This window comes from Phalacrocorax carbo, chromosome 6, assembly GCF_963921805.1.
Source record: "Phalacrocorax carbo chromosome 6, bPhaCar2.1, whole genome shotgun sequence".
In the NCBI taxonomy this organism is placed as follows: Eukaryota; Metazoa; Chordata; class Aves; order Suliformes; family Phalacrocoracidae; genus Phalacrocorax; species Phalacrocorax carbo.
The window spans coordinates 33,324,257-33,336,250 of record NC_087518.1 but is presented as its reverse complement, the minus strand read 5'-3'; the positions used below and the strand labels follow the sequence as shown (position 1 = coordinate 33,336,250).

The 11,994-nt window shown below is 52.4% G+C and overlaps 1 long non-coding RNA gene across 1 annotated transcript; it reads right to left on the bottom strand.

The window, feature by feature from the left end:
• Positions 1-4,992: 4,992 nt before the first annotated feature.
• LOC135313903 (uncharacterized) lies at positions 4,993-11,308 on the bottom strand. Its single transcript, XR_010373396.1, has 5 exons — positions 8,867-11,308; positions 8,121-8,222; positions 7,271-7,479; positions 5,832-5,981; positions 4,993-5,265 (listed from the first exon to the last, which is right to left on the bottom strand). It is a non-coding gene; the product is annotated as an uncharacterized LOC135313903 (long non-coding RNA).
• Between the last annotated feature and the right edge of the window lie 686 nt (positions 11,309-11,994).

The window sequence follows — 11,994 nt, the reverse complement described above, 5'->3', positions numbered from 1 at the left end:
AGCAGGCATGGGGATGGAGATAGGGAGAACTGCTTGTTCAGCTCCTGAGTGGCTTTGCAAGAGAACTGGGATGGAGATGAGAAGCTGGTGCAATGAAGGTGCAGCAGACACCATACACAGCTTTGATCCCATCTTTCTTCCAGTTCCTGTAGGCAAATGTTCTGGCAGATACTGATGGGATCCCCCTCTGCCAATCAGCTTCTCTCGATCCTGCTTAACCCATAAATTAGACTCAATGTCGTAGCTGTGGACAGCAGTTTCCAGGCCAATGTGACAGAGCCAACATCCTTATTCTGACCTTTCTTTGTGCCTGTGTTGGAAGGAAAGAAATGTGAGCAGCTCCTTTTCCCATATGCACCAAACAGGGAGGTTGTATAATGCTGCAGGACAGTGGTGGCCTCAGCAATGACCCTGAAAAACCTGAGCAAACTAGAGACCTTTGGAGCAGACACCCGAGGTGCTACCATCAGTGGGCGGAGCTCAACACAGGCAGCGCTGCTTCTGCTGCTCGCTCCTTGCCACTGCCTTGCTTTATGCCTTGAACGGATTTCCGAGCCCTTGGCACCAGCTCTGAAGAGCCACAAAGAGGTGGCTGGAAGAGGGCTGCAGCTAGAAAAGCAGATGCTGTATCACTCTTCTTTGCTGTAGGACAGCTGGGATGAGCAGGCCCAGAAAATGAGGGTGTATGTCATATTGGCTTTGCTATTTGGTGCAATGCCAGAGTATTCAGCAGTGGTGGAGGAGGGGAAGATTATTTTTGCTGTGAAGAGAGCTGAGTTGCTCCACCAGGGAAATATCCTCTGAGATCTCAAAACCAATGTGATGGTTGCCCTTGATGCTCCAGACCAGCATTACGTGCCCTGCTGCAACGTCACTGCCCTGCAATAGGTACAGCTCAAATCACCAGCAATGGGGAACTACAATAGCTGCAGCACGGCCCTGGGGCTAACAACCGCCTGAACATATTTTCCCTCCCATAACCGTGATGCAAAGCTGGGTGTGTCCCCCTTGCTCACTCCCTGCCAGTCCTTTCCCATCGTCCTGGCATAAAAGCTGAGTTCGAACCCAGCCAGACCCTACCCTGGTTGCCTCATGGACACGGGGCTGCCCTGTAGGGAGGGGCCCTCATCCTATTGCTAAGTCCATACATATCCCTAACCCAAACCTGAGTCAGGGAGGGAATGAAACCTCCTTGCCTCTCTTTTCTTTGGACTTAGACAAAACCAGCCCGTTTCCTACCACTGTAGCTCTTGTACCTCTGATATGAAATCCAGCTCTTGAGGTGTTAGTTTGGCTGATGTTTTCTACAGGGAGCTGTAGACGGTGTCTGTATCCTATACCATGATATCATATAGGATATTCTATATATTGTGCCTGCATCCTACTTCTCACTCAAGCCTGAGTCTGTGCAAGCAGGTGCCTTGGAGGACCAGTTTGCCCAGTGAATACCATAACCAGCCCAGGGGCAGCCAGCACCTGCCCTCTCCCTGGCTCTGCACCTATTGGTGAACAGAGCAGTGAGTCTGCTGGATGAACCTCTATCCTGCCTATGAACAAGTCTACCAGACGACTGTATGTGTCCTTCGCCCATCGGACACCAGCCATCCTCCCAGCTCCGCTATCCAGCCTGTCCTCGGTGGCTGGACCCTGGCTGCTCTTCTGTTACCCTGCAGCGATCCTGTCCATGGGTGCAATTCAGAAGGGCTGTGAGGGTTAAAGCTTGAGGCTTTGAATCTTCCAGCGCTCCTCTTCTGGCTGCGTGCTAGAGGTATGCAGAGCCAGGAAGCGACGGTGGTGCTGGTTATCCATCCAAGATGTGTGCTTTTCAGGCGAGATATTCTGTGTCCTGATACAATTCAGTGAGTCAATGGGAAGGGCCTATGCTGAGAAACAGATGAGGGAAGCAGGGCACAAGAAAAAAAGACCCTGAAGTCTTTTTAAGAAATAACACCCATTTATTGACACAGCCCTTGCCAGTGCGGCCTGCCCCATCACTGCAGAGGGAAGATCCCGCATGGCTGAGCTGGTGCCACTCGCCCAGCAATGCCCTCACTCCTTGGGAGCTGTAATCCGCAGTGTTTCCCGTGGGCGGCTGCAGCACAGTCCCTGCCCAGCTCCTGCAGCTGTTGCAGAAGAGCTGCCACAGGACATCTGGAGCTGCTCTGTGCCCCCAGGCTCCGGCTTTCCTCACCTTATGCAAACAGTTTGTGCAAGAAACCCTGGGCTCAGCCTCTCCCTGGGGTGGAACACCAGCAGCAAACACAGGGTCATGTTGCCCTCGCCATCTCTCCCAGCCACCCCCCAAAGATTCGCAAAATTTTGCCAGCCATTCCTCGGGAAGTCTACAGTCCGAGTTCTGTTCCTGCAGTTTACCCAACGGCTACACACAGCTCCTGCAGGATCAGGCCTGCCTGCTTTTCATTTGCAGCTTAGGGCACCAGCTTGCAGCAGTTGCTGTTTTTTTCCCAGCCCTTTAAGGCCCCTGGAGCCAGGAGGATGCTTGTCCCGTCCTCCCTTCAGCCAATGCTGTGTCATGACACCCAAAATGACCAGCAGAGCATGACAGTCCTCTGAAGGTGGCTGCAAAATATGTGGATGTCAGGGCAATCCCATCTGGCTGGTAATACTGCTGGCAGTAATTTCCCCACAAGACATAGAAGCTCTGTCGTTACCTGGCTTCCTGATTTTCAGCCTTTGCAACAAGGCCACTAACTTCAGGCTCTCAATTTGTTGAGTTCCCACAAGAATTTGGCTGCATTAAGCTACTACGCACCTTCCTGGGCCAAGGCTTCAGCAGGATGCAAATCAGTCGAGCATCACTACCCTCGACTCGGTGGTGCTCCTCCAACTCTGTGGAAGAGCAGCCACCCTTGAGCTAGCCTCTGCCTCTCATCAGGTGTTGCTGCAGCTCAGTACAACCATGCATCTAAGCAGACAACATGGGACATATTATCCTGCCTGCCCTGCCAGTTCCAGGTCCAAACACCCACCCCTTATGTCAGGGATGGGCACTGGGATCATGATCATCCCCAATACCTCTGTGCTTTTAAGCACAGCATGGCAAGCTCGTCATAAGGCGCTGCCCCATGAATATGCCAGAAAAGACCAAAATGTGTTTAATTATTATTTTTCACCCAGTAATTTTGTGGCTGCTGAGCCCAAGGGACCTGCAAAAAGCCCTGATGCATGGAAGAGGCAGAGGGACTGGCAGCTCCCCTGCAAGGCAGCTGAAGTCATAGAATCATTTAGGTTGGAAAGACATTTAGGATCGTCAAGTCCAACCATAAAGTCCTTCAGTTAAATCCCCTGAAACCCATTGTGTTCAGTGTTTTTATCCCTTCACCTACCCCAGCTGCTTCCTAGGGAGTTTTGGAGGGCAACAAGCTGGAGCCCAACCGGCGGCCGCTAGCAATCACCCCCCAGCGCCCCAGGACTGCTGTATTTACACCAGCCCAGTCTCCCATTCTGCAAACGCAGCAGCAGCTGCAAGCACGGAGTTGGAGATGAGGAAAAACAGCAAAGAGGAGGGAGGAAAAACCCCCTTGGAGCAGGCAGGAAAGCCTGAAAAGATCTGGTTGGACCTGGGGAGGATGAAGCCTGGCTTTCCTTGCTCTGCCTCCCCTTCTTTCTCCTTTGTCCCACCCCCAAAAAAAAACACTGATCTGCCTGCGATTAAAAACAAGGCTTCCTTGAGCAGCATTGAAATATTTTTTTTTTCTGGGGGGGGGAGAGGGGGGCAGAAGGCTGTGTTCCTGGGAAAGGATGGGTGCTGCCTCCAGCCTCCGACCCACGCCTCCCCTCTGGCCCTGAATTAAAAAACAAGCAGCTCTGGAGGAAGAAGGAGAGAAGAAATACATGCCGTTCCCTGCAACTCCACCAGCTCCTGCCCCTCAGATCTCAGCAGCGGAGGCCCTGGCCTGTTGGCAGCGTGCGGATTGGCCAGGGATGGCGGGGTGGGAAAGGGAGCCCAGTTTGGTGTTACTGGGCAGACTTGGAGATTTTGGGGGGATGGAGGGAGGGGACACACACACGCGCCTGCGTCAGGAGGGGAACGTGTACAGGGCTTGTTTTGTGATGCTGGATTCCAGTTCGCCTCCGCCGGCGTGCTGGGACACAGCGTCAGCTGCTTTCTGTCTCATGCTGCTATTTGGGAGTCGGTGATAGCGGGGGACGGGGATGGCGTGGGGGGGTCCCTGGCTCTGGATTGGTGCTGGGCTACGTGGTGCCCGGCTGAATGTTCCCATTGTGCTGCTGGGGAGGGAGCAGGAAGCGCTGGCATAGCCCCTCTGCATGCCTTGGCACCTCCCCGGCACCCTGCCAGGACAGGGTGACCCTGAGAAAGGGGCCGTGCCCCCAGGGGGATATTTGGGGGAGGGAGGCAGAAAGCAGAGGGGGAAATAGGAGGCGAAAAAGAAGGGGGAGAGAAAAAAAAAAGAACAGGGTATGGAAGTGGAAAACGTCACTGTGCAGAAAGGGGATTGAAAGGAAAGGGAAAAATACAGTCAACCCCTTTGTCTGCTACACTTGGGCATTAAAAATGGCATATTTTGCAGGGAATGGTAAAAAGATCCCCCTGCTGCTGTCCCAAAATGCTAATTTCATCCCAAAAGCTGGTTTTGTGCAGGTGGCTGGTCCTGCACGGAGCTAAACTGATGCCAGCAGGGAACGCATTGAGATGTTTCACCTGGGCACTCATGGCCCCAAATGCCACCACTGACCAGTCCCTGGAGCCACCCCCATGCTTCACTGCTGGGACTTTACCCGTTTCCCAGCCCTAGCTGCCCAAACTGCCCCTCTCCCTCCCTGCCCCCAGGATGGGGGCTGGGCTGGGGCACCCTGGGCACCTACACCCATCCCAGCCACGAGCGGGTATAGCCAAGCTGAAGAGCCTGGGTTCACCTGGACGTCTCCTCCTCACCAGCATGGGCTGAGAAACTCCAAAGCTGCTCAGTGCTCCCACACAGCTTGACAGCACAAAATTAAACCCAAAAGCAGGAGACAAAAACTTTAATGGCAGCAGGAAAGGATTTTTTTTCTTCCTTAAAACGCGTGAAAGCCAATTGATTTCTCTAGGCCAGAGCCCAAGTGCAGAAATAAAATCCTTTCCCAGCTTGTCATGCCAGATGCCCGCTCCATCCTCCTGCGCAAGGATCTGAGGTACCTCTGGACAAAGTCTGTGCCACACTGAAGGAAGGATGCAGGAGTCAAGGTTCAGGGCATGGAACTGAGGGGGGCTTTTGCCCTCTAAAAGTTACCTTAGCAATCCTAGAAAAAATAAAAGAGATTTCAGAGTAACGTTTTAAAGAGCCTCTACGTGGCTTCAGGGCACTGGTGCCATGTCAAGGGGTAACATAGGCTGGTAGGACCGTCGTGGTGGCCTTCAAGTGACAAGTTGTGGGGCTGATACCCGTTCAGCTTTTTTATCTTAATTTTTCTTGCTTGTTAGCATGCAAACCAGAAAGTCCACCACCTCATCCTGAGCAGAGGGAGTATAAATAGGCCCATAGGGCCGGAGCCATGGAAGTGAGGACTTGATCCATGCGAATGACAGGGGAACCCATCCTGGTTCCAGTTTCCTGGCGCTTATTACATGACCTTTGCATTAATTAATGAGTTTTGACATCGGGAGAAGCAGACACTCGTTCAATAGAGTAGCACCTGCAGTTACGGTGCTGGTGGGAAACACCACAAATGAAACAACATGCCCACTTGTCCAGAGCCCAGCAGATCACAGGCAAGCACTCAGAAGGCAACTTCCACCTGGAGGAGACAGACCACGGCCCACCATATCCCGCCAAGGGGGTATCTCACCCTTCCAGCACTTCACTCACCCATGCCACCATCATACACATGCAGGGCTGCTGCTGGTCCACCTTGGACACCCAGCAGTGTGAGGCACCTTCCCAGCAGCCATCAGAGAGAAGATGGGGTAGGTGACAGCAGCTTGGAGGCCAGCCTGGAAGATGCAGCCCTAGGCACCTCTGAAAGACAAGCAAAGACCAAAACAAAAGTGTTCGGAGAGCACTCATTAGAAAAGAAAGAGAGTGAGGTGTTTTTCACTTGTGTGATGTGAGCTTCTATTCATGGTTCCTCATTAGGACTTAAACAACCTGTGGATCTATCCCAACTTTTGGTTGGCAGTATCTGTGCTCCTATCAGCTTGCAATCATCCATTGGACAGGTCACTCAAGGGGAAAAAAAAGCCCATGCAATTATAAACCAGGTCTGTCCTTGTGTTCACTCTCCTAGGGTGACCCAAGACACTGACCTGGACCTTCTGCCCTCTTCCCATTCACTCCACAGCCTGCTCAAGGCCAATACCAAGGGATTTTAATTAAAATTTCTTTCCAACTACAGTGGCCGACATTTTGTCTGTTAATTGCAGAACAGACAGCCTCTCAGCAAACCAAATGACTGTGCAGTTGGCCAGTGTACCCTTTCCAGGCCAAGAGTTGGGAACATTAGCACCAAGCACAAGAACAGTCTTTCATAGTAAGGACACACAAAACAAGAGGTGAGCTGTCATCATCATCATTAGGAGGCAAAACTGAGAACAACATTTTCTTCTGCTGGGTAGGGGTTGAACCTGGGCTCAAAGCCTGTCTCTGCCATGCTGAAAAACCAAGACAGGAGAAGAACAACCATGTCTGACCCTCACACCTATTTCACCCTTGGAGCAACCAGGACAGTGGATTTGCTTTGCACTCACTCCACTCACCTTTTCTGGAGAATGGATCATCAGGTTTGAACCCACTGTTCCAGTGGAGGTCTTGGTGGCTCTTCCCCTGAGGGTTTTAATGTCAGTGGAGAGAGGCCTTGTTGTAACAGTCCCCTGGGAGCATCTGTCTTTTGCATGACAGTGTTCAGGCAGTGCCTCAGAGGTACTGTGTGAGATCAGTGGACAGTCCAAAGGCCTTCTCTATCACTTCCAGAGAATGTGAGGTCCTATATTATCATATGTTGCTGCTCCTCAAGCTCAAAGACCTTGCATTTTATACTGCTGAGCTTCATATGGTTGTTGTTGCTCCTGTCTTCCAGGTCATGCAATTCTCCTTTAAAAACACTTACGACCTCCTCTATACCATTGACATGACCCAGCTCTGCCTCATCCACACATGTCAGCATTGCTGTTCTACTTTTTGGGGGTCATTCACAGAAATATGAAACAAGAAAGGCCTGGGGAGCTCCAGGGGAAGCCTCCCCTTCTGCATGACACTTCCCTTTGCAACACCAGCCACAGCCAGCTGATGTGTACTCAGGCCAGACCTACCTTCTTTCCATCCTCTGACAACATACAGATAATTTCTTTCTTCAAAACCCATTGCAGATCTTGCAGCCTTCCCTGAAGGATAACAATTTGGCTTCTCTTGCGCAGCCAAACCATCTGCAGCAAGGACAGCTGTCCTCTGCATGGGAGGACAGGCTTTGGTGAGGATGTCAGAGATGAAAGGAGACCTTCCAGCTATGGCATTTCTCTCTCTGAAAGCAACCCGTGGCACACACATGGTAAGACTTGGGCTATGTTGATGGAGCACCCAGCTCCTGCAGCATGGAGCAGCATGCAGAAAACCCACACCACCCTTGCCAGGAAAGAGCACAGCATCGCTCACCATAACAGCCCACCTGGGCTGGGCACCACCCAGCTGCCAAAGCCACTTCCCTCAAGCCGTCCCCTTGTTAGGCCGATTATAATTATCTGCCAACCTAATTGCACCCTTTCCTTTGGGGGAAGCTCAGAGATACTGCTCCTACAGAGCAGCAGAAATCTGGCAGCATGCTAGGAAGCTACTGGTAATTAAAGGGATATTTTTATAACCTATACTGAGTGCCTTAAATAAAGAGAGTGGATCTAGGCATGCAAAAAGCTGTGGTGTGTATCTAAAACATGCTGCTCATGCTCCTCACAATTAAACGCCATCATTAGCACAATTCACTTAGCAGACAGGAAAACCCCAGCTTCTGCTTTCATGCTTTGCAAGGGCTATAGCTTCAAATGTGGTAAGATTTCAAGGGTGTCCTGGTTGGTTTGCTCGCTCAGAGTTTTAAGTCTGCCTTTGCCTATAGCAGGTAGCACAGAAAAATTATGTGTTCTTTAATGACAGCACAAAAAAAGAATTCACCTTGAAGATAAGGAAACCATTCTTCTCCCTCTCTAAGCATGGCATATGCTTCAGGAAGCCATATTTTGGTCTTTCTGTCCTAAAATCAGCGACAGCTCTCCCCTAGAAAACAATACAAGTGTATTTGTAATTGAAGGATGTTGACCAGAGGATGAAAACAAGCTGGTAAGGAAAGTTTTCATTCAAATGCTACAGCTTTGCTGTTTGGAAACTTTCTCTATTTCATGTTCTCTGTTCCAGCCAACTCACATTTTTGTTTCAATCTTTACAGCCCCAGCCAGGCACTTCTGTGCAGAGCTGTTGTTAGTGTGTCATGGATAGCAACACATACCTAAAGGAAGGAGTCAACGTTTGCTGGAAACGGGCCTGGCTGGACTCCCTTTCCCCCTTCCTAATCCAAACGGCCCCCCAGCTTTGGAAAAGTTTGCCTCCAGCTCTGAACTCGCTTGGCCCCAACTGCTATAAATAGTCGGAACAAAACCTCCTGGGCCAAATGCCCTGAGTGTTTACAAAGCTTTGATCCTGTGCTGCTTTTTGAGAGCTTGAGCCTTTTCAACTCATGCAGCTTGAGCCCACATTGTGGCTCAAAGCAGAGCCAGGGAGACCTGACGGGCAGACTGGGAAGCAGAAGGGTGTCAAGCCCTGTCTGCACCCCAAGTGCAGACCCTCCCTCATTGTTCCCGTGGTGAACCAGCATCAGTGCAAGACCAGAGACTGGGGCACCGAATCAGAGCCACGATACCCACCTTGAGTCCATGGACCTCCCTGAGGAGGGCTGTCCCTTGGCCGGAGCTGACAAGCAAACCCTCCTCCTTGCTCCCGGCCACCGTGCTTACTTTCTGTGCCTGTTTTCCTGTGGGTTGAGGGTGCTTTGCTTCTCCCTCCCTCTGGGTGTGCCTGGCTCTTGTGCCTTGGCACCACTCGCCTTGGCCAGAGACGGAAGTGGAAAGACAAAAACATCAGGGGGAAAAACCAAACCAAAAGAGAAAAAGGGCTGTTTTTGCAGTATTTCCAACCCATCAAGCCTGGAGTGGGAATCCTATGAGAAAGCCAGCTCTCACAAAACCCCAGGCCAAGAGGTTTGGATAAGGGGCCCAAGGGTTTGCATCTCTGCCCCCCCACCAAAGATCCCAATGGTTTCAGAGGAGCACAGCTCAGCTCTGCAGCCTACCAGCACTAGCAGGGGTGCTCAGCGCCCACAAACTGGCAGCTGGAGCAGGCACCTGGGCATGGTGCTCCTCAAGCCCCTCCTGCCCAAGGTTGGTGCGGCTGCATGAGGAGGCAACCCCACACACCTCCCCAAGCCTTCACCAACCCCAGCCCTCGTACAGCTCCAGCCATCAGCTTGTTCTTCCCATCTGGGTACAAGAAAGGGACCCCAAAGGCCACCCCAGCCTGGCTTTCCTGGCCCAGTGCTGCAGTAGGCAGCACCTGCCTTGCATACCTCTGCATTTCCAATGGGTTTTTATGTGTGTGGCTCAGACCCCCCAAATCCCAGCCAAGGAAACAGCTTTCTGCCCAAGCAGCTTTTTCCCTGCCAAAGCTCTTCCTTTTTGGAGCAGAAGTCGGCAATGCCATTGCATGCAGCAGCACAAGGAGCGTGGCAGGGCTAGGGCAGGGCAGCTCGGGATAACTCACTGACAGCGCCTTGGAGGAGAGGGGAGCTCACTGCCCTCCATGGCCAGCAGGACAGTCAAGCAGGACAGAGGTGCAGCACCAAGCCATCCTCCCTTCACGTTGCTTTAGCAGCAATAGCATTTGCTAGGAGTTTTGCTGCAGCCTTGCACTTGGCCAGTGCTTTTCCCCAACCAAGTGATTTCAAGGTGGTTACAGAGCACTTTGCTCCAGAGCAAACCCCTCTTGAAACTCTTGGAAATTTTAACCGCAGTTTGCTCCCTGCCTTCTCACCTTGCCCTGCACCAGGCTGGCAGTGGTGAAATTGTGGCTCTGTGGAAAGGCAGGGGAACTGGCATGGGCTTGGAATGGCAGAGGTCTGGCCCCACAGCTGCATCCCTGGGGAGCCAGATTAGCTAAGTTGTATTGGGAAAGGGCTGAGGTCAGTCCCTCACACTGTCACTGGCAGGCATCTAGCATGGGGGCAAGAGAGCCTGGAAATTACTCCTTAGGGAGGGTTATAAATAAAGTAGCCCAGCTTTAAGGGAGCTGTGAACCCCGCCACCCCACCCCAAGCCCATTGCACAGAGAGGACCAGTGTTCAACCGCCTCCTCACCCCACTGCATCTCATGTTACATCAGACAGGGAGGGCTCAGTCCCACTGCCTGGGACTGTGCCTTGTGGGGCAGCCAGGTCACAGCAAAACCTCTGCAGGGGACACCCACCCCAGCCAGTGTCCGCACAGTGTCTAGCCTGGAGTCACTTCTGGAGCACCCATCCTCAGCTATCTGAAACCATGGGACTTGCTGCCTGAGCCCTGCCAGGGACCTTTGCCCCCTTTCTCCTGCTTGCTCCTCCAACACCAAGAGGCAACCCTCACCCAGCTGCAAAAGTGGCTGCAGTGCCCAGAAACCGCACTGGGTAGGCTCCCATTACCTCCCTGCATCCCAGGCTGCGGCATCCCAGATGGGGTGGCTGCTCCTTAGGGAGCACACGGGGGGATGCGCCACCCCGCTGGGGGTTTGGCAGCACGCTGCCTTGGAGGCAAGGGCTGGCTTGGGGCTTTGTTTTATGTCCTGTTTATCCTGCCGAGAGAAACAGAGAAGTTCAGTGTGCAGGAATCTCGCGCCCTTGCCCCGCTCCCCCACCGCATGAAAGCTGCTGAGCAAACAGGAGAAAATCAAAGGCGATTGCACCCCGCTGGCAGCGCGCTGGGTTTCCGCACCACCAGTCCTGCTGCCAGCTCTTACATAAGCTGCTGGCTTGGCCCAGCACTACACTTGGGGCTTTTTTCTTCTAAACCAAGCAGCTGCCCCAGCAGAGCCTCTCTGGGACCCTGCAGCTGTGCTGCCCCCTCCACTCCTTGTGGAAGACCCCTCTCCTGCCTCCTTGCCAGCCTTCTGGGTTTTTTTTTCCTCCCCATCAAATGAGACCTGAGCAGCCCCTTGATACATAACCATGCTACATTCAGCTGGTCATTGGCACGGCAGGGCAGGGGTGGTGGGTGACAGCCAAGCCAGGCTGTCCCCATGGCATCCCGCGACCCCCAGCCTCAACCTAACACCATGAGACACTACCATCTCACCTCATCCCACCCCACCCCACCCCACCCTCTTCAAAACTCAGCCCTGGGGCATATTACCTTCTCCTGCTGGAAAAAGGAGATGCTTCAGCCCAAATCTGAGCTCTGTAACATCAGACCTCACTTCTTCTCTCTGCCTCGCACCCAGAACACCCCAAGGGTGGTCACAAGAGGTTCGGCACTGGTGACACAGGTGTGTGTCCTCTCCACCAAGTACAGTCTGAAGCACCAGGGCAAACTGTCCCTGCTTTCTGTAAGGGCATCTTCATCCTGTCACCTCTGGCTGTCAAGCAGTCCCCAGGCATAAGGGCATCCCCAAACACATGCCCTGCAGAGGTTATGTGGACTCATTTCCCTGTCTCCCCTGGGTATGACCTCTCAGCAGAACACGAATGAAAACACTGTAGATATAAAAACATCCAGGAAAGATTATTAAAGCCTCTACATACATGCCCCTTACTATGAGGCATGGCCTCACTTTCCCCTACAACACAAGGTTATTCTCTGATTTGGCAAGGTGACAACTGCCACAGGAGGACAAGGAAGAATGATGTCACCCTACCTTCTCTCTTCAACCCTACCCCTTTTTTGCTCTCTTTGCATGCCTTTTACTATGGGAAAAGGAAAAAAAACAAAGTTTCATGCTTTGAGAGGTCACTGGGAGTTAGTGTGTGAGC